Source organism: Panthera leo, chromosome A2 (genome assembly GCF_018350215.1).
Source record: "Panthera leo isolate Ple1 chromosome A2, P.leo_Ple1_pat1.1, whole genome shotgun sequence".
NCBI classification, from domain to species: Eukaryota; Metazoa; Chordata; class Mammalia; order Carnivora; family Felidae; genus Panthera; species Panthera leo.
The window spans coordinates 21,355,890-21,376,428 of record NC_056680.1 but is presented as its reverse complement, the minus strand read 5'-3'; the positions used below and the strand labels follow the sequence as shown (position 1 = coordinate 21,376,428).

Genomic DNA, 20,539 nt, shown 5'->3' with positions numbered 1-20,539 from the left:
TTGGCTATGGCTTTGGAGGAGGAAGGTAGAGTGGACCTCTGTATATCCACGCCACACTTGTTTAAATAAATTCAAATTTTTCTGCAAAGAATTAGAGATGGATAAGAAAGAAGAGATTGCATATTATTATTTTTATTTTTTAAGATTTTATCATTGAGTAATCTCTACATCCAACATGGGGCTTGAACTCACAACCCTGAGATCAGACTCACGTGCTCTACCAACTGAGCCAGCTGGGCGCCCTGAGATTGCTTTTAATAGCAACACTTTTTCTTCCATTGCTTTAATTTTATCATGATCACAGACTTAAGGACTTGTTAATTTTAACAGGGATACGTGTACCTAGTAAAATATTTTCAAATTGTGAAAAAGTGTACTCCTTTACTGAGACCCTCAGTCCCTTCTGTAGGCCACTGTTACTCCTACTTTCTTTTTTCTTTCCAGAAAAATTCTATTTGTATAAAAACATATATTTCCCTACCCACTTAAAAAAAAAAAAAACAATTGGTAGGGCTCTTTTCATTTATTTTTATTTTTTTTAAGTTTATTTCTATTTGTTTTGAGAGAGATGGAGAGCAAGCAGGAGGGAGAAAGAGAGAGGGAGATAGAATCCTAAGCAGGCTCTGTGCTAACGGCAGGCATGACCTGAGCCACAGCCAAGAGTTAGTGCTTTACCGACTGAGCCACCCAGTCGCACCGGTACCCTTCATTTAAAATATCTGAGGTATATCAAAGTACACAAAGCCCTGCCTCATTCTTTTTTTTATATTATTATTATTTTTTAACATTTATTCACCTTTGAGAGACAGAGCACAAGTGGGGGAGGGGCAGAGAGAGATGGAGACACAGAATCTGAAGCAGGCTCCAGGCTCTGAGCCGCCAGCACAGAGTCTGATGTGGGGCTTGAACCCACGAACTGTGAGATCATGACCTGAGTCGAAGTCCAACACTTAACCGACTGAGCCACCCAGGCGCCCCCTGCCTCATTCTTTTAATGATTATCTAGGAGTCTGTTATATTGGATGCACCTTGTTCTTTTTCTTCCTCTTTTTCTTTTAAAGTAGGCTTCATGGGCGCCTGGGTGGTTCAGTCGGTTAAGCAACTGACTTCAGCTCAGGTCATGATCTCACAGTTCATGAGTTCGAGCCCCATGTCAGGCTGTTCCAGTGTCAGCACAGAGCCCGCTTCAGATCCTCTGTCTCCCTCTCTCTCTGTTCCTCCTCTGCTTTCACACGTTTTCTCTCTGAAAAATAAATAAACGTTAGAAAAAATGTTTCTTTAAGAAAAAATAAAGCAGGCTTCATGCCCAACATGGGATTTGAACTCATGACCCCAAGCTGAAGAGTCGCATGCTCTACCTACTGAGCCAGCCAGGTGCTCCCAGGATGCATGTTAATTTATTCAGCCAGTTCCCTATTTGTATACATTTTGTGTTATTTCCAGTTTTTTAATGCTACAAACAGTACCATGGATTAATGAAAACTGAATGTGCTTGGATTAAGATGAGCTTTGTAATATTTAAAGTTTTTTTCTGAGTTAGTGTATCTGTAGAAAAATGTTCTCCAACCCGTCCCTGTCCCCCAAATCCAGAGAAAAGAGGAAGTGGGTGCAGTGGAGTAAGCGTAGTAGGAGGCAGAGTCATGTAGAGGCCTTCTGCCTGCTCTGCCACTCTCCCCCCTTTCCCTGCTGCAGGAGAGGTGCTGCAGACTGAGTTCCTGAAGCGTCTGTAGATGTCCGTAGATGTCCATAGGCTGCTGACGTGTGGACCAGGCCTTTAGAGTCCAAGCCCTGAGTGCATGCTGCTTGTTACAAATTTAGATAATTTGTTTTGGTTTTTGGTTTTGAGACAATTGCAGCACCATGGATTGGCTAACAAATTATATCACTTTCTGGAAGTGTATTTGTGTTCCTTTGCTCGTTTGGCAGATATGTACCTAAATTAAAAAATAAAAACCAGTTGATTTTTATTTGAGCTACTTGGCAAGGAACTTTAAACATGATGCTTTGGTTCCAGTACAGTAATTTCTGAAGAAACTGAATTTGGAATGTTGATGCATTCTGTAGTTGAACCCTGTTCAACTCAGTATATCCCAGTAGTCCGAGTTCTTAGTTATGACACTTCAGAACACTACTCAGAGCACATATTCATACCCCCATCAGTGTCTCCTCTGTGTACTGCTGTTGCTTCTAAAATACTTTCCTCAAAACATGTGTGACAGTTCTTGGTAGTGTATTCTTTCTCTTTGCGTTCGTACAGTCCTAACCCGTGACTGTGTCCTGTGTTCAGAGGACGTGCACGCTGAGCCAGTGGCGGGCAGGTGGGCATGTGCTAGTGGTCTGTGAGCGTCATTGCTCTTGGCTGTAGTGATGGTCAGCCACCGAGGGTGCCCCTGGATGTTCCTGAGCCAAGTGTGTTTGCTCTGCTGTGGCCTTCTTTCTGCCACTTATTTTATGTTCTAGTGAATAGTTCTGACCTATGGAGGCAGGCAGAAGGCTGTGACTTGTAGACTTGGGTTGTGGCGAAGAAAGTGTCACACAGTATCAGATACTATGTCGGAAAGCAAGTTTTAAAGGTGCCTACAAGAAGGGATATGAGAAGTATAGAAATCAGTAGGTTAGTCAGATTCTTTATCTTGTGAAAGGCTTTGTAAGACCACAGGAGAGCCTGGTGAGTTGGACCATCGAGTGCTTAAAGAACAGGTGGCTTGAAGACATGTTTTCACTTGAAGAATTTGAAGGGCAAGCCAATTACTTGTGGACAATGCCTGATACATTTATACAGGGACTCTGCTTTAACGAGCTCTGAGATTCTTCCATTCATTCTTGTTGAAAAAGGTGCTCCCGATTGGCTAGTGCGCACCCTAGGACAAGTCCGAGGTACCTGAGGCAGAGGTAGGCGGATTTCTTTGTTTTGTGACGGTGGCAGTGCTCCTCCCTGGTGGCAGGAGTGTTATTGCTGCCGTAGAAAGTTGTATGTTTCCCCCTCAGTACTGAATCAGAGGTAACCATGATACCATGGCTAAATAGCTATGAAGTGTGAAGCATTAGTGTCAGGAGTTTCAGGAATGCCAAGTGGAGTGAGCTCCCTGCCCTGGAGAAGCTTACGGTTCTGTGGTAAGACATGCCACGGAATAGCTGGTGTTTAAGTGCTGTCAAAAGAGGTACAGAGTGCCTGCCGTGGAATGTATTTTGGCAGGGGTGTCGGAGGGGCTGATGTCTTACAGGGTATTGTTTTGGGAAATCATTTTTGTGGGAGGAAAGGTCAGGGAATGAGTGATCAGTGAATACTTATTCATATATTGTATTGTTAGTGTAAGACTTCCTGATAAACTAAATTATTTGGTTTTTTAATGGAGGAAGTGCTCAGTGTAAAGAAGAAAATAACCCTGAACTTTTCCTTTAAAAATCCCTTTCCAAGCCTTTATCTTTAGCGCTGTTTCCTCCTAAAAGCTTTAACCCTGGTGAGATTCCTTCTAGCTCTTTCTCTTTGAAAGCAGTAGAGGAAGCAAAGAGCTAGCTCTAATGTTTCCTGGGCTGTTCACATCTGGAACTTAGGCCTACAGGGACCCACCTGGAATTGGAGGAGTGTGTAGTAGTCAGGATATGGGGGTGGAGGGAAAACTCATCCTCTGGCTGTGAGCTTGCAGCTTGGCAAGAGTTATATTATGTCCTTAGTGGGCCCCAAACTTTGTACTTTATGTTATCTGTTGAGCTCCCGTATTTGCTCTTTAATTGCTGAGGGAGCTTATTATGTTGAGTGCTTATATGTGAATCATTTTAACTGTTTCGATTTATGGTTCTCATTTTGTAAATCTTCCCTTTCCAATACAGGTTAATCTTAAACTTTTTTTTTATTATTAATTTTTAATTTTTTTTTTTCAACGTTTTTAATTTATTTTTGGGACAGAGAGAGACAGAGCCTGAACGGGGGAGGGGCAGAGAGAGAGGGACACACAGAATCGGAAACAGGCTCCAGGCTCCGAGCCATCAGCCCAGAGCCCGACGTGGGGCTCGAACTCATGGACCGCGAGATCGTGACCTGGCTGAAGTCGGACGCTTAACCGACTGCGCCACCCAGGCGCCCCTATTAATTTTTAAAATAAACTAGTTTCGGTAGAATGGTAATAAGGGGACCACAAATGTAAGTTTATGTCAGCTGACTAGAGAATTTTGGTGGGGTAGGTTGTAGATGAAAAGAAGTGCCTGTTTGTTAAAGCTTGTTACTTTTCCTATTTATACTTTCTGGGTGTTTGCTTATTTATTTATATATTTTTGAGAGAGAGAGAGAGAGAGAGAGAGAGAGAGAGAGAGAGAGGAGAGTAAGAGAGCATGTGCATGGGGAAGGGGCAGAGAGGGAGAGAGAGAATCCCAAGCAGGCTCTGCACTGTCGGCACAGAGTCCGACTTGGGGCTCCATCCCACATACAGTGAAATCATGGTCGGATGCTTAACGGACCAAGCCACCCAGGTGCCCTGCTATTTATACTTTTAAGTGCTTGTTTGAGAAGTAAATATTACCTTGGCAATTTGGTTTTTTTTCTGTTTTTAAGTTTTTAAAGTTTGTTTATTTTGAGAGAGAAACGGAACGAGTGGGGAAGAGCAGAGAGAGAGAAAGAGAGAGAACCTCAGGCAGTCTCAGTCTGATGGGGGGCTTGAACACACAAACCGTGAAATCATGACCTGAACTGAAATCAAGAGTCCGATGCTTAACTGACTGAGCCACCCAGGGGTCCCAGCAATTTGCTTTTATATGTGGTGATATTTGTAGTACTAATGGTCAAAAGTTAATTTTTCTTTAAATAATTTTAAACTTTATGCTTTCTTAGGAGTGATGAATTACATTTTGGGGCAGAACTTTCTCTAAAGGACTGCACATACGTCGCTGCTCCAGCCATCCATTTGGGGGCAAGCTTCGTTCCCACAACACAGCCCAACACCTTTAACAAGCAAAATCCATTTCTAAGTGTTGGCAATAATTGTTATAAAGCTTGTGTGCCAAAGCTGACTTCTCTTCTTTGGTTCTTACCTCGTCTCACTTCTGTTTATGAATGGGTCTGAACTAGTTTCCAGTCTCATGTTCAAAGCAGACCCTTTCAGCAGGGAGGACTATGAGTGGAGATAGTGGTGGCAGCAGTTCGCAAAAGCCCAGCATTACTTTGGGGCTGGACATAAGGGTTCTTTTGAGAGGCTGGAGTTACCAAGGAAAACTGAGAATGTGTTCAGGACCCTCACTCTTAAACATACAAGAAAGTAAAAATATATTTCAGAAATATTGCCATCCACTGTTAAACTATGTTTTGGTTCATGAAGAAAGACCAAGCTTCATTTATATCTAGGCTTTATTGCCTTCATCCAAAAATTAAGGGAATGGGACTTTCAGATTTCTTCTAGTTTTAAAATTCTTCACTGCAGGCGCTTGGTTGGCTGAATCACTTGAGCGTCTGATTCTTGACTTTGGCTCAGGTCATGATCCCAGGGTCATGGGATTGAACCCCACATTGGGCTCCCCACTGAGCGTGGAGCCTTCTCTCTCTCTCTCTCTCTCTCTCTCTCTCTCTCTCTGCCTGTCTCTGGCTCATGTGCGTGCTGGCGCTCTCTCTAAAAAAAAAGAAAGAAAAATTTCTCATTGCTTTCTAGAAAATTTACATATGATTATTTTTCTCTTAGAACTATAGTTAATAATGGGGCACCTAGGTGGCTCAGTCAGTTAAGCGTCCAAATTTGGCTCAGGTCATGATCTCGCGGTTTGGGAGTTCAAGCCCCACATTGGGCTCTGGTGGGACAGCTTGGAACCTGGAGCCAGCTTCAGATTCTGTGTCTCCCTTTCTTTCTTTCTATCCCTTCCTCTCTCTCTCTCTCTCTCTCTCTCTCTCAAAAATAAATATTAAAAAAAAATTAAAAGAAATTAGCTAATAAGGTAATACTTTAATCTGGTCAGCTAAATTTATAGGTACTATAAATTCTGTATTTCTATATTGCTTCTTTACATTTGTATAAAAATATTATAACCGTATCATGTTATACATAGTTTTTCCCTGTGTTGACTATTGCAGAATGTTAATTTACAATTTAATTTTCTTTGGCTAAAGCTATTATATTCTCACTGGGTAGGAGTCCTATAGGAATTTCTATTGTGTGAATTCCAGCAAGATTCACGGACCAGCCCCTGACTTTTTAAGGATCAGGTAGGAGTTCACAATCTATTCAGAATTTGCTCAGCGTCCTCATTGTCACCACCTTGGTCCTAGCTATCATCCAGTCTCCTTTGGACTGTTTCAGTAGTCTCCTAACTGGTCCCCTGCTTTCTGCCCTTGCTGCTTCCAAGTCTGCCCTTGACACAGAGGGATTCTGTTGACAGCTAAGTCATGTGATGTCACTCCTCTGCTCAGAATCTACTACTATAGCTAATGTCTTTATTGTATCCTACAAGGCTTCGTGGCCTACCCCCCCACCTCTCAGACTTCCTCCCTTTATCTGTTCTGGCCACGTAGGACTCCTGCTTTTCTCTAGCAGGCAAGAAGGCTCCCTCCTTAGGGCCTTTGCACGTGTTGTTCCTCTGCCTGGAATGCTCTTCCTGTAGATATGTGCACGACTGGCTCCCTCACTTCCTTGGGCTCTTTTCCCAAAAATCACCTCCGTGACCTGTGTATTTAAAATTTCAGCCCTCCTCCGCTTCATATCCCTGCCCTGCTTAGTTTACTTTTTTTTTCTCCTAAGCATTGATTATCTAACACTGTGTGTTGTATTTATGTTTTATGTATTATCTCTCCCTTCCACTAGAATGTAAGCTCTTTGAGGACAGGGATTTTTGTCTGTGTTGTTTACTCCTGTGTGTCTAGCACCTATAACAGGGTCTGGCCTATGGTAGGTGTGCAGTAAAAATTTGTTGAATGAGTGAATGAACAAATGAATATTTCTTAGCACAGAAATAGCATAGGTTCACCCTGGTCTGTGAATTATATAAATTCTGAATTTAGTGGACTGTCAGTGTCTAGTTGGAAACCACTCCAGGTGCTTCAGTCAAAAAGGGGTGTATCTCTAGGAACTAGATAGAAGGGCTGGAGGAGCAAATGGGGAAGGTGGTATTACTAAGAGCCCACACACCCCCATTTTGATTTGATGCTGCTGGAGTTCACTATCACCAAGTAGGAACCTGTCCTCCTCTTGGGGCTGCTGGCAGAGCCTCATGGGGGAACCCAGCTACAAGGGCCTGGAAATGTAGATTTCAGGCCCGCTGATTCGGGGACAGTCTAGAAGGGTAGGCTTGGGGCTAAGTACTGGCACAAACTGTCCAGCACAGGGGGTATTTAGTTAATTCATTTGGGGAGATAAACTTAGCTGTAGGACAAACTAAATTGAGTAGTTTGGGCTGTGATGCCAAATTAATAGCACAGGGTAAGATTTGAGATCATGAGTGAAACATAGAAAGCTAAGAAATCCCAGCTTAGCCTAGTCACATCCATGTGTTGAACCGCAAAACTGAACTCAGCTTCTAGAAATGGAACACGACAGGAAACATATCTTTACTGTGGCCATGATCTCTTAGCATGATTAAGTGCTCATTTCCGTGAGTTCGTTCAGTAAATCTGTATTTAGGCCCAATTGTGTCCCAGATTAGATCTTTGTCACCTAAAGGATCATACTGGCCTCTCCTAATCTGATTACAGACTGGTTACTCAGAGTCTTGCTGTCATTTACAGGCCTAGGATGTGACAGGCTTGTATTTATGGTACCTCTGACCAAGTGCTCCTTTCTCTGCTGCCGAAATTGTCCCTCGCTCCCCATCCCCCAAGACCAATCGCCAGCATTTTCTTGCTCTTCTCCCTTCCTTTCTCTTCTGACTTTATAACAAGGGCAACAAAGTCTAAATGTATTTGATTGCTAACCATATTCATGTTCAGTACTCATCAATATTTATGACATTGATCTATCAATAATAAGCTTATTTTTATTAGGATGATAGCATTTCTTAAAGTTTATTTTTGAGAGAGAATGAGCGAGTGAGCAGGGGAGGGGTAGAGAGAGAGGGAGAGAGAGGATCCCAAGCAAGCTCCGCACTGTCAGTGCAGAGCTCTACGTGGGGCTTGAACCCACGAACTCTGAGATCATGACCTGAGCCGAGATCAAGAGTCAGATGTTTTTAACCAACTGAGCTACCCAGGCACCCCTAGATGATAGCATTTTTAATCTCTCATGATGTGGAGGGAGAAAATAGTGGAAATGTTAGGAATTGGTGGGACCCCTGTTCCCTTTGCCCTTTTCCTCACTACCGTAGGCCCCAATTAAGACTGGCCCAGGGATTTAGGTTGAGTGTATGTTTCTTAGATGTGAAGTTTGTCATTGGTAGATCAAGGAACTAACTCCTCCCCTCCCTGCCCCCCCAACAAAATGAAATCCTGTGCAATGGTTATATTTATAGATTTGGAACTCTACCATGATTTTGTTTTTTTATGAAATTCACATCCTTTTTTCTCCTTAAAAGCTGAAATTCTGAGGGCTATTAATGTTAAAAAGGTCTCTTCAGAGCGTAATTTATCATGTTTTTTTTTTTGGTGAGTTAAATAATTTATGTTCAAGTACCAGCTTATTTCATTCATCAGATTATTTTTGATTTCTGTAATGCTGATTACTTTTATTTAAGGATGATCCTGTGCTACTTGTAAACATAAATTAATGAATCTTTCATGTGCTGGTTTGGATCCGTCTCATCATATTCATGGATTCACTTGTAAGCATGTAATCGATTTCTTAAAATTGTATCTAGTTCAGTCCCTAACTTTGTAATAGGATTTAAAAATTATTTTCTTCATCCAAACAAACTGAAAATATGCTTCTGTTATTTTTATTTTCCCGCACACCAGAATAATTTCTATAGCAAAAAAATTAACTGGCAGAGCAGCTTAGATCCTTGTGTCCTTTGTGTCACCAAATAAATGAAGGCTTAATATTTGCATCTCTACTGACAACCGTAGCATTTTATTGAATGCTATAGAGATGGAATCCTTGCGAGGAAGGACTGTACTGAGGGGTGGGAGCGACTCTGGCCTCTGGTGTGTTTGCCTGTTTAGTCTTCTGAATGTCCTTTTCTGAATTTGAAACACCATGTTAGAACTATTACCGCATCAAAATTCTGTGAGAAAAATGTTCTATTTGAATTTAAGCAAAAAACACTTATTTTCTTCTTCTGCATGCTTCCCCTACTTTCTCCCTTCAAATGGTTTTATTCCTACCCTGAAGTTGGTCTGGTTTGGAACCGTGGTTATTGGAAACTCTGTAGGAAGGTGCTGGGCCGACAATGCAGGGGCTGGGAGGCTGTGACCCAGAGCAGGTGGCAGGGCAGTCCTGCTTTCCTGTGTCCTCATGTGTTCCCAAGGAGTTGATGTCTTATGAAAACACCTTTAGAACCTGTCGTCAATTCATTTAAATTAAATCTCCAAGTGGCAAGAGAGTGCACTTGAGCCAGGAAAATATCTGTGACCCAGAGACACTTACTTTTGACTTCTTAGAGGCATTTGCTTTTATTTATTTAACTTTTTATTTTGGGACTTTTTTTTATTATGGGACATTTTATTTCATTTTATGTTTTTTAAGTTTATTCATTTATTTTGAGAGAGAAAGAGAGCGAATGGGGGAGGGGTAGAGAAAGAGGGAGAGAAAGAATCCCAAGCAGGCTCTGCACTGTCAGCGCGGAGCCCAATGTGGGGCTTGAACCCATGAACCATGAGATGACCTGAGCTAAAGTCGGCTGCTTAGCTGACTGAGCCACCCACGTGCTCCTATTATGGGACGTTTTAAACATACACAAATGAAGAGATAGTAATATGATGTACCCCCATTTACAGATAATCCCACATTAATGCTTTGTTATTTTAGAGGCATTGTAATGAATTTAGGCATAAAACACTTGGATTTTATATTTTCTTCTTCTTGGCATTGTTTTTTTAAATCATTTTTTAAAAAGTTTATTTATTTTGAGAGAGGGAGAGAGAGAGAGAACAGGCGTGTGTGTGTGTGTGTGTGTGTGTGTGTGTGTGTGTGTGTGTGTGTGTGTATGTATGTGTAGGGGAGGGAGCTGGGGGGGTGGCTCAGAGAGAGGAAGAGAGAGAATAGCAAGCGGACTCTGCACTGCAGAGCTCAGTGCAGGGCTTGATCTCACAAAGTGTGAGATCATGACCTGAGCTGAAATCAGGAGTCAGATGCTTAACTGACTAAGGCACCCAGGTGCGCCTCTTGGCATTATGTTTTAAGCAGATTTTTCTCAGTTTACATTACAAGTTTAGGAGTGCCCTTTTAACTCCTGTGGCTAGTTGTAGAAAAGCAGTAACTGAGTTTGATCTTTGAATGAACAGAAATGCACTGAGTCAGCTAACATTTTAATATTTGTCAACTTGCTTTTACAAAAGTAAATTCTAAATTACTAAGCCAAAAAAAAAAAAAAAAGAGTTCTAGTACTTTTTCTTTGATTGTCCTTTAAAAAAATTTTTTTTAATGTTTTTATTTATTTTTGAGACAGAGAGAGAGCATGAGCAGGGGAGGGGCAGAGAGAAAGGGAGACACAGAATCTGAAGCAGGCTCCGGGCTCTGAGCTGTCAGCACAGAGCCCGACGCAGGGCTTGAACTCACGGACTGTGAGATCATGACCTGAGCTGAAGTCAGATGCTTAACCGACTGAGCCACCCAGGTGCCCCTCTTCCATTGTCCTTTAATTTATTAATGACTATGTTCTGTATCTTAGAATGCTCTAAATTTTCTTTTGCTGCTAAAGTATGATACTAAAAAAGACAGTAGTCTAAGAGAAAAACTTATATTGGTTTTGATGAAATAAATCTTCCCTACTGCATACCTTACCATCTGAGGCAGAAAATTAAAAGACAATTGTAGACTTTATTTTTTCTCTTATTTTAAAAATAGTTTTATTGAGATATGATTTACATATCATAAAGTTCACCTGCTTACACAATTCATTGGTTTTTCGTATATTTACGGTGTGCCACTATCATCGTAATCTAATTTTACAACATTTTCATTATTCCAGAAAGAAACTTTGTACACATTAGTGGTTACCTCCTGTCCCTGTCCCCCTCCTTCCTCAGCCCGAGGCGATCTCTACTTTTTGTCTCTTTAGATTTGCCTATTCTTTTTTTTTTTTTTTTTACATTTGTTTATTTTTGAGAGACTGAGAGAGACAGAGCACAAGTGGGGGAAGGGCAGAGAGAGAAGGAACACAGAATCTGAAGCACGCTCCAGGCTTGAGCTGTCAGCACAGAGCCTGACGTAGGGCTTGAACTCACAGACTGTGACATCATGACCTGAGCCGAAGTCGGAGGTTTCACCGACTGTGCCACCCAGGTGCACCTAGATTTGCCTATTCTTGACATTTTGTATAAATGATAGACATGAATTTTTGTTATTGGCTTCTTTAATTTAGCATGAAGTTTTTGAGGTCCATCCATGTTGTAGCATGTATCAGTGTTTTATCTCTTTTTATTGCTAGACAATATTCTACTGTATGGATATATTTTATGTGTCCATTCATCAATTGATAGACATTCTGGTTGTTTCCACTTTTTGGTGTTATAAATAATGCTGTTATGTACAAGTTTTGTGTGTAATATTTTCTTGGATAGGTATCTAGGAGTAGAATTGCCAAGTCATAACTTTTTTAGAAATTGCCAGACTTTTTCCAAGGTGGCTGTGTCATTTTACATTCCCACTAGCAATATGTGAGAGTTGTAGTTTCTCTATATCTTTGCTGATATTTGTTTCTGCCTGTCTGTCTGTCTCTCTCTTTTTGTTTACAGCCATACTTGTGGCTTTAATTGAGGGAATAGATATTAAAACACAGTGAAATGCGAAGAAAAAAAAAACAGATTGCGCACAAAGAAGAAAAAACACAGTGAGATATCATTACACAGTCATTAGACATGCCAGTAGTTAACAATTGACTAGAAAATGAGTAGATGGAGGTCTCTTGGTTTTTATATGACTCCAAGATGATTTTGGCATTTTAAATGATTATTGAGGTGAGGTTGCTTTATTTAAAAAAAAATTTTTTTTTTTTTAAGTAAACTCCATACCCAGTGTGGGGTTGGAACTCCCCACCCCAAAATCAGGAGTCTCACGTTCTACGAGGTGAGCCAGCCAGGCCCCCCAAGATGAGGTTGTGTTACGTTTTCGTTTTGGGGGCCCTTCCACTTCATGATTTCTCTCTGCTGTATTGAAGTTGATGCCAGCTGTGTCTGTTGATTTATTCACTCCATCAACACTCAGTGAAGGCGTGTCTGCTCTCAAGAGTCCAGTCCCAAGAGAGCCTAGGACACCCCTGTCAGGCCTAGGACATCTGATTTTGTGATTTGCAAATAAAGAATGTTGTAAATGGCTGTACAGTTACAAGGTAGGACTAGATGTGCTGTTTTTCTTCAGAACTTTTTACCAAGGAATACCTGTTGCCCGTGACAACTCTTAGGTGGATTTTTTTATTTATTGTTAAATGATTCATTGGGTAGTGTGGTTCTAAAAACTTTCTGCAAAGTGGTCTGTATTCTTTCCTGAATTGGGGCTTTAGAATGTGCAGTAAAATATCTAAGAGGAAATGATAGAAGATGAGGAAATCCATTTGGAAAAAGTTTAAGTGTAAAGATTATGATTTTTTTTTTATTTTTTTTTTTAATGTTTATTTATTTTTGAGACAGAGACAGAGCATGAACGGGGGAGGGTCAGAGAGAGGGAGACACAGAATCTGAAACAGGCTCCAGGCTCTGAGCTGTCAGCCCAGAGCCCGACGTGGGGCTCGAACTCATGGACCGTGAGATCGTGACCTGAGCTGAAGTCGGATGCTTAACTGACTGAGCCACCCAGGCGCCCCAAAATGTATTTTTCTGCAACAGAAATTTGTAAAAATGTTTCTGATAAAAGGCAGAGGGAAATGGTCATCAGTTCATCATTTTTTACCCATTCTTTTGTTGAAAATCGTTAACACGTCTTTAAGAAAACATCTCTTCTTTTATGTAAGGTAAGATGGTATCAGATCATGTTTTGTAACAGGTGAGGTTTGCATCCTGAGTTCATGACTCATTAAGGATGGTGAATGTCTGTTATAGTTCCAGTTAGCTCCAGAATCTGCAAGGAACCTGTTATCTGGAATTTGTTTATCTGGCGGCATAGTTCTTGCATTGTGTTCAGTATTATGAAATTTTGAAACAGTGGTGGATAGAAAGGTGAACTTAGCAGAATGCTTGCCTCTGGCTGGCTCTGAACAACTGAGCCACGAATGTCATCGAGAGTTGTACTCATGATGCCATATTCTGCCCATTCTTGGTTTAACTGTTACTTATGATTCCCTCTGTTAGAAGGATTTACTCTGTAGGTAAAGGATTGAAGAAATGAATTTATTATTTTGAGTACACACTAACGCATGAGTTATAACTTAGCACTTTTTGTGAAGGGGTCAGACTATATCCACTTAAGACTCCGTACTGAGAGCAGATGGAGAAAGATTTTCCATCGAACCGGTGGGTGTTTTTGCTAACATTATAATCAAATCCTAGAGCAAGTTTCTAGATTTTTTTTTTTAATATTTTTAAGTAGTCTCTATACTCAACATGGGGCTCAAATTTACAATCCTGAGATCAAGAGTTGCATGCTCCACCGACTGAACCAGCCAGGCATCCCAGCAAGTTTCTGGATGATTTTGATTAGTCTTTTGGATGTTTTATTTATAATAACATGATTTCAGTTTTGGGAAAGTTAGTATAAAATATTTAATTTCTTAATAGCATAACAGTCTCTGTGTTTTTGTATTAGTCTCTTTAGCACTCCATTTAAAAAATTTTTTTTGTCACACTTATTTATTTTTGAGAGACAGAGAGAGACAGAGTGTGAGTGGGGGAGGGGCAGAGAGAGAGGGAGACACAGAATCAGAAGCAGACTCCAGGCTCTGAGCTGCCAGCACAGAGCCTGATGTGGGACTTGAACTCATGAACCGTGAGATCATGACTTGAGCCAAAGTTGGATGCTTAACCGACTGAGCCACCCAGGCAGCCCAGCACTCCATTTTGAGAGACTGTTTTCCAACAGTAAAGCAGGTGGAATATGTTCTAATAAGTATATGTTAATTTATTATATTGATAGCTGAACTCTATTTGTCGGTCATGGGCTTGAACTTGCAAAAATGAAAATGTGGTTGTCACTTTCCTTTAGTTTGAGCACCTCGAATAATAAGAAGTGTGGGCCCTAACTCTTGACCTTTGCGCTTATTGGTCAGTGTTTTCCTGGTCACTAAGATAAACAAAGCATTGTGAGAACTGCACAGCATGCTGTCCTTTTTCAGTGGCAATTAAGTCTTGTTCACTTGCTGCCCAGATATCTGAATTTACACTTACCTGCCCTTCATTGAATTCACTTTGTATTTACCCACTCTCTCCTCAGCCACCTGCATCACAGCCCCTGCCTGTGGCAGCCCTTGGAGAGCCTCCTGGAGGGGAGGTTGCCAGCGGTCTTCACTTTGGCAAGACCAGCGCCCTTTTCTCAGTCTTCGTTCTCCCTTGAACTTCTTTCTACTTGGCTTTGTCGGTGGCTCACTCTTGGGGACAAGAAGTTTTCTTCTTACCTCTTGGTTTCTCTGTGTAGTGTATACAAAGTGAGTCATCCAGTGGCTGACAAAGTGTTAATTTCTCACCCCTCCCTGCCCTTATTTCACCTCCTTTTCTTCATTCTGTGGTCACTCCTGGAGATTTTGATATCCAGCCACCTGTGCTGTGCCGATGGACTCGTCCACCTGCAGCTCAGCCTCACACTCTGTCTCCTGCCATCAACTGCTTCTGGGATGCTTCATCTGGATAGTGTCCCAGTGGAGCACACCAGAGTCCTTGCCCATGCCCCACTCCCAAATCTCAGTTCTTCTTCGCTCTTTGGCCTTTGCCGTGATACGACTGGGAATCCTCTTTGATTTTTCTCTTATCTCCTACTTTGAAATGTCTCTCAAGCTGTCTTTTCCTTGCCATTCTGAGGCCTGCTTCTCTGCGCCAAGAGCTCATGCCAGGGCTAGTCAGTACCTTCCTGCTGGTCTGCCTCTAGTCCTAAGTGTCCTATAATTGTGTGTATGTCAGGTGACAGATTAAAATCTGGTACTCCTCAAGTCCTTCCTCGTCAGTGCCTTTTTGGAGTATACAGCTTTCGCATGTTACATACACTCTTCTTTGTGGCCTTGTTATTCTGTATACCAGGAGACTGATTTCTCCCGCCACCTTACATGCAAGCATATACCCCCCCACCCCACGCCTCCCACCCCTGCCAGCTGATGCCAGCCTCATGTTACTTTTCTGGCTTTTGCATGCTGCTTGCTCTGTTGGGAATGTCTTCTACCCTTTCCTCTGGCTTTCCAAGGTTTTTTCCATCCTTCAAGGTGAAGCTCATGCTTTGATTTTGATAAGCTGTTTGCAGCTATCTTGGCTCACAGTTAATGCTCTTTTCTCTGTGCAGCTTTTTCTAATGCCTTGCATTTCAAAGATTCTCCCAGTGGTTCTGTCCCTAATTGTAAAATCCTTTAGGGCAGGACAAGACTGAGCTTTGTAACTTGCTTGGCTATCCCTGGGGTAGTGCCAGGAACAAAGGAGATGCTCAGTAGTGGTCACAGGTAAATTGTGAGAATGGTCAAGAAAACATTGTAAACAGGGGCACCTGGGTGGCTCACTTGGTTAAGCGTCTGACTTTGGCTCAACTCAGGTCATGATCTTGCGGTTCACGAGCTTGAGCCCTGCATCAGGCTGTGTGCTGACAGCTCAGACCCCGGAGGCTGCCGATTCTGTGTCTCCCTCTCTTTCTCTCTGTCCCTCCCCTGCTTGTGCGCTCTCTCTCTCTCTCTCAAAAATACATAAACATTAAAAAAAAAAAAACCTTGTAAACATGTTGGTTTCTAATTGTGTTGGTAAATACTGGGAGACAGTTCTAAAGATATGAAATGGATGTTATAAGGTTAGTGGTCTTTGCCTAGGATAGTTTTATCTTTTACTTGGTGTCCTTTGTTGATAGGATATAGAAAATATTATGGGATTAAATTTCAGTAGGGGAAACTTTGAGCACATTCTGTATTTAAACATCTTGTTTTATGAGTTAGGTTCTATATATATTGACAGAGGCCCTTTTGCCACTTTCAGAGTCAGCTACTGTAAAACAAATACTATGCTATAAATAAAATGTCATTAGGCAGACATACTATATTTTGTTTGACAAATTAAGGGAATGTCACCTTACTTTGAAACATGGCTCCATGTGCCCCCATGTGTATTTTTCCTATTTACTTTGTGTAAAGAAAATTAAGCAAATTCCTGTATAATTTCCTTTCCCTAAAGCATCTTAGGAATAGAAAGGGCCAGGGGCGCCTGGGTGGCTCAGGTCACGATCTCGCGGTCTGTGAGTTCGAGCCCCGCATCGGTCTCTGTGCTGACAGCTCAGAGCCTGGAGCCTGCTTTGGATTCTGTGTCTCCCTCTCTCTATGCCACTCCTCTGCTCATACTCTGTCTCTCCCTCTCTCTCTCAAAAATAAATAAACACTAAAAAAAAAAAAAAAAAAAAAAAAAAAAAAGGAATAGAAAGGGCCTACCAGCCCAGCTCAACACAGGGTTGAATCAGGACCCATGAGCTGTTTTCCCCTGGCTGGACAGACAGGAAGCAGTGTGCATTCACTGCCTAGCTGTTCCCTCTTGATATCTGTCTCCCTTTGCCTTCTCCCCCTGCACTCCAGGCTGTAGGAGCAACTGAGAGCTAGAATAGTTTTCTGATTCTTCTCCCTTTCCCAGATGTGCCCTGCTTGTTTGCTTGACCACAATGAGAGAATCCATTGTTTGAGCTCAAAGGTTTCTATTGTCCTTCTCTTTTAGTATTTAAGTTATTCTACCTTGTTACTTGCTTCTGTTTTCTCTTCCACTAGTTGAAGCAAAGGGATAATGTTTATGTCTATAGTGGCTACACAACAGAGCACAGTATAGAAACCAGAAAATATTTGTTGAATGAAACTCATGTTGTGTTTAAAAGCCAAATTTACTCATAGAATGGAGGATTATATTATCCGGCACCAAACTTTTTTTCCTGTATTCTCTCAAATTCTCATCAGTTATCAACTTTGTTGTTCAAAACCAAGGGTTCTTAAGCTTTTTGATATTCATGAACCCCTTTGGTAAGCTAGTGAAGTGTATAGACCTGTTCTCAGGTTTTAAACAAATGAAATATATACGATCACAAAGGCAGTTAGTTACATAGATCTGTAACACCTGTAACATGATATGAAAATATCTGTTCTTTCAGTGGTGACAGAGTTACAGTTACTGTGAATGTTGCTGTGATTTGTTGCCTACACTCATGTTTGAAGGCAATCTTTGGTGCCCCTGAGGGCAATCTTAACTTTAGTTGGAGGTTAATGAAAACAGGTGTCACAACTTCCTCTTGTTCATATTCTCGGACCCCTGAGTTCTCTTTGTAGACCCTAGGACTCCAGCTTAAGAACCTTGCTGTAGGGACGCCTGAGTGGCTCCATTGGAGAAGCAATGTGACTCTTGATCTCTGGGTTGTGAATTTGAACCCCACATTGGGTGTAGAGCTTACTAAAAGAAATAAATAAACTTCTAAAAAGGTGGGAATAGAGGCACCTGGGTGGCTCAGTTGGTTAAGCATTCGACTCTTGATTTCGGCTCAGGTCATGATCTCATGGTTTGTGAATTTGAGCCCCATGACGGGCTCCGTGCAGACAGTGTAGAGCCTGCTTGGGATTCTTTCTCTCGCTCTCTCTGTGCCTCTTACTGCTTTCTCTCTTTCAAAATAAATAAATAAACTTAAAAAAAAAAAAAAGGTGGGAATAAGAGAACATACAAAGGTAGGAAGACATTTTAAGAAATTTACCTTATTTATTAGCACTGTTGCTGATTTTCAGTAAACAAGTCTACGATAGGAGAGTGAATATTGTAAATTGCTGAGAATATTGATAGATTTAGGGGTTAAGTAATTTCTGTTTTATAGTGATAACATTTTGGGAACATGGGAGTAAAGGACTAATAGCTTGAGTGTCTAGGGCACAGAAAAGCTTTTATTTGTTTGTTTTTTGTTTGTTTAGAGATTGAGAGGATAGGTGGGGGAGGGGCTGAGGGAGGGAGAGAGAGAGAGAGAGAGAGAGGGAGGGAGGGAGAATGAATACCAAGTAGGCCCCCCACTCAGTGTGAAGCAAGATGCAGGGCTCAACCTCACAACCATGAGATCATGATCTGAGCTTAAATCGAGAGTCAGACACTTAACCAACTGAGCCGCCCAGGTGCCCCCAGAAAAGCTTTTAAACCTATACATGTGGTGTCTTTCTTTTTCTTTTTTTTTTTTTTTAATTTTTTTTTTTACGTTTATTTATTTCTGAGACAGAGTTAGAGCATTAGTGGGGAAGGGGCAGAGAGAGAGAGGGAGACACAGAATCAGAAGCAGGCTCCAGGCTCTGAGCTGTCAGCACAGAACCCGACGTGGGGCTCGAACTCACAAACCGGGAGATCATGACCTGAGCTGAAGTTGGATGCTTAACCAACTGAGCCACCCAGGCATCCCCGCATGTTGTGTCTTTCTTAGTCATGTTTGGAAACAACAGAGATGGCATATAGTGGGAAATTCGTGAATTTTGGAGTCAGGATTCTAAATAAGTTTCTCAGTCTTGCTTGAGCCTTGGTTTCCTCGCCTGTTCAATTATGATAATGCTTGTGTCTGAGTTTTGTGAAGATGAAATGAGAGCATGTGCAAGTGATCAGAGCTCCAAGCCAGTGCTGGTTTCTCTGTGGTGGGAGGTGGTTCGTCTCTGCATGGCAGGAGTCCAGGGTCTTATTTCCTATCTTTAAAGCAAGAGTATTGTAACAAAGGGATCTTTTGTATCCCTTTAGCCTGAAAAGTTGTTTGGTGTTAGTAAGCGTACTTCTCAGGTTTACCAAGATGCCAACTTACCAGTTAGACACAGCTGTGAATCAGTTGCTTGGAGCAGGAGAGAACTAACTAGTTTTGAGTGCTATTAACCGGGAAGGCACTCTCAAACATGCCATCTCATTTCCTCCTCAGAGCCACTCTACGAAAAGGTGGCATTCCCACTTTATAGCCTGGAACATTGAGACCCAGACAGTGAAAAATCTTCCAAGGTCATGAATTTGTATGTGATGAACTGGAGTTTGAAGTCGGAATTACTATGTGTAAAGCCTGTTTTTTATTATGCAACACTATTTCACATTACTTCCCTAGTAACCAGATGTGAGACTCACTGAGTACTCTTCATACAAAGAGAATCCTTTGTAGGAAGAATTCTTTCCTCTGTTGGAGAGAATATGTGTGTGTATTTTTTTTTTTAACCACATATATTTATCTACATATGCCAAACCTACAACCTACTGCTGAAGGTTGGAGAGGTAGGGAAGATTTCTGTACTGTACATAAACTTTTCTCTGCTTTTTACTGTTTCAAAAATTGTTAAGTATTTTAAAAATAATTAGTATCTCTCCAAACTGAAAGTAATAAATATAATCTTCATATATACATATATGGGGTGCCTGGTTGGCTCAGTCAGTTAAGCATCCGTCTCTTGTTGGTTTAGGCATAGGTCATGATTTCATGGTTGGTCATGGTTTCCGTGAATTCAAGCCCTGTGTCAGGCAGTGCAGAGCCTGCTTGGGATTTTCTCTCTCTCTCCCTCTGTCTCTGCCCTTCCCCCGCTCACACTGTCTCTGTCTCTCTCAAGGTAAATAAACAACAACAACAAAAAAAAAACAGAGAAGCACCTGGGTGGCTCAGTTGGTTAAGCATCCAACTCTTGATTTCAGCTCAGGTCATGATCTCATGGTTTGTGGGTTCAAGCCCCATGTCCATGCTGGCAGCACGGAGCCTGCTTGGGATTCTCTGTCTTCCTCTCTCTCTCTGCCCCTCCCCTGCTTGCAGTCTCTCTCAAAAATAAATAAACATTAAAAAAAAATAAACTCAGGTTATGAATTTTTGGCAGGAATATCACAGAAATGATGCTGTGTCTCATATCTTATTGGCAATTAGTATTTTTATAATTAGTATTTTGTGGGTATTTTGAAACTATCCCATTCCTCATCAGTCTTTCAATTAATTTATCATAAATTTATATCAATATGGACTCATTTTTTCTGTTCTTTTCAGTGAAGTATAATCTTGCTATCCTCATTGCTTATATTGATGTGTAAATCATCCCAGATTTGGCCGGTGGGAGCCCTCTCAAGCACACTTTCCATTATTCTCTGGAGCATTTTCTTGCTTTCTGCCACAAATGTTCTAGGCCAGGGTTTCTCACCTCAGCTCTGTCAGTGCTCATGTACATAGTTATTTTTCTTAGTATCCAGTCCATTCTGCAAGAAAATAGAAAATTTTTGAAAAAATACCAAATGTTAACCTTTTTTGTATTCTTAGTAATATATCACTCAGAGTGACTTTCTGGTAACTTCTGTGAAGGTGGGAGAACCTGCTTTACTTTTGTGCAGTTTTTTCTTTTCCCTTCTGAAGGGAAAAAGAGGTAT

General features: G+C 41.4%; 1 protein-coding gene across 16 annotated transcripts in view; it reads left to right on the top strand.

Annotated features, from left to right (window-relative positions):
* Window positions 1-20,539, top strand: part of SFMBT1 (Scm like with four mbt domains 1) — a 127,984-nt gene that overhangs the window by 16,104 nt on the left and 91,341 nt on the right. For 8 of the 16 annotated variants that reach the window (XM_042929655.1, XM_042929651.1, XM_042929665.1 and 5 more), the window contains exon 3: window positions 6,111-6,184. The exons of the other annotated variants lie outside the window; for them this stretch is intronic. The gene's annotated coding sequence lies outside the window, so the exon portion shown is untranslated. The remainder of the gene's footprint in view (window positions 1-6,110; window positions 6,185-20,539) is intronic. 16 annotated transcript variants of the gene reach the window in all.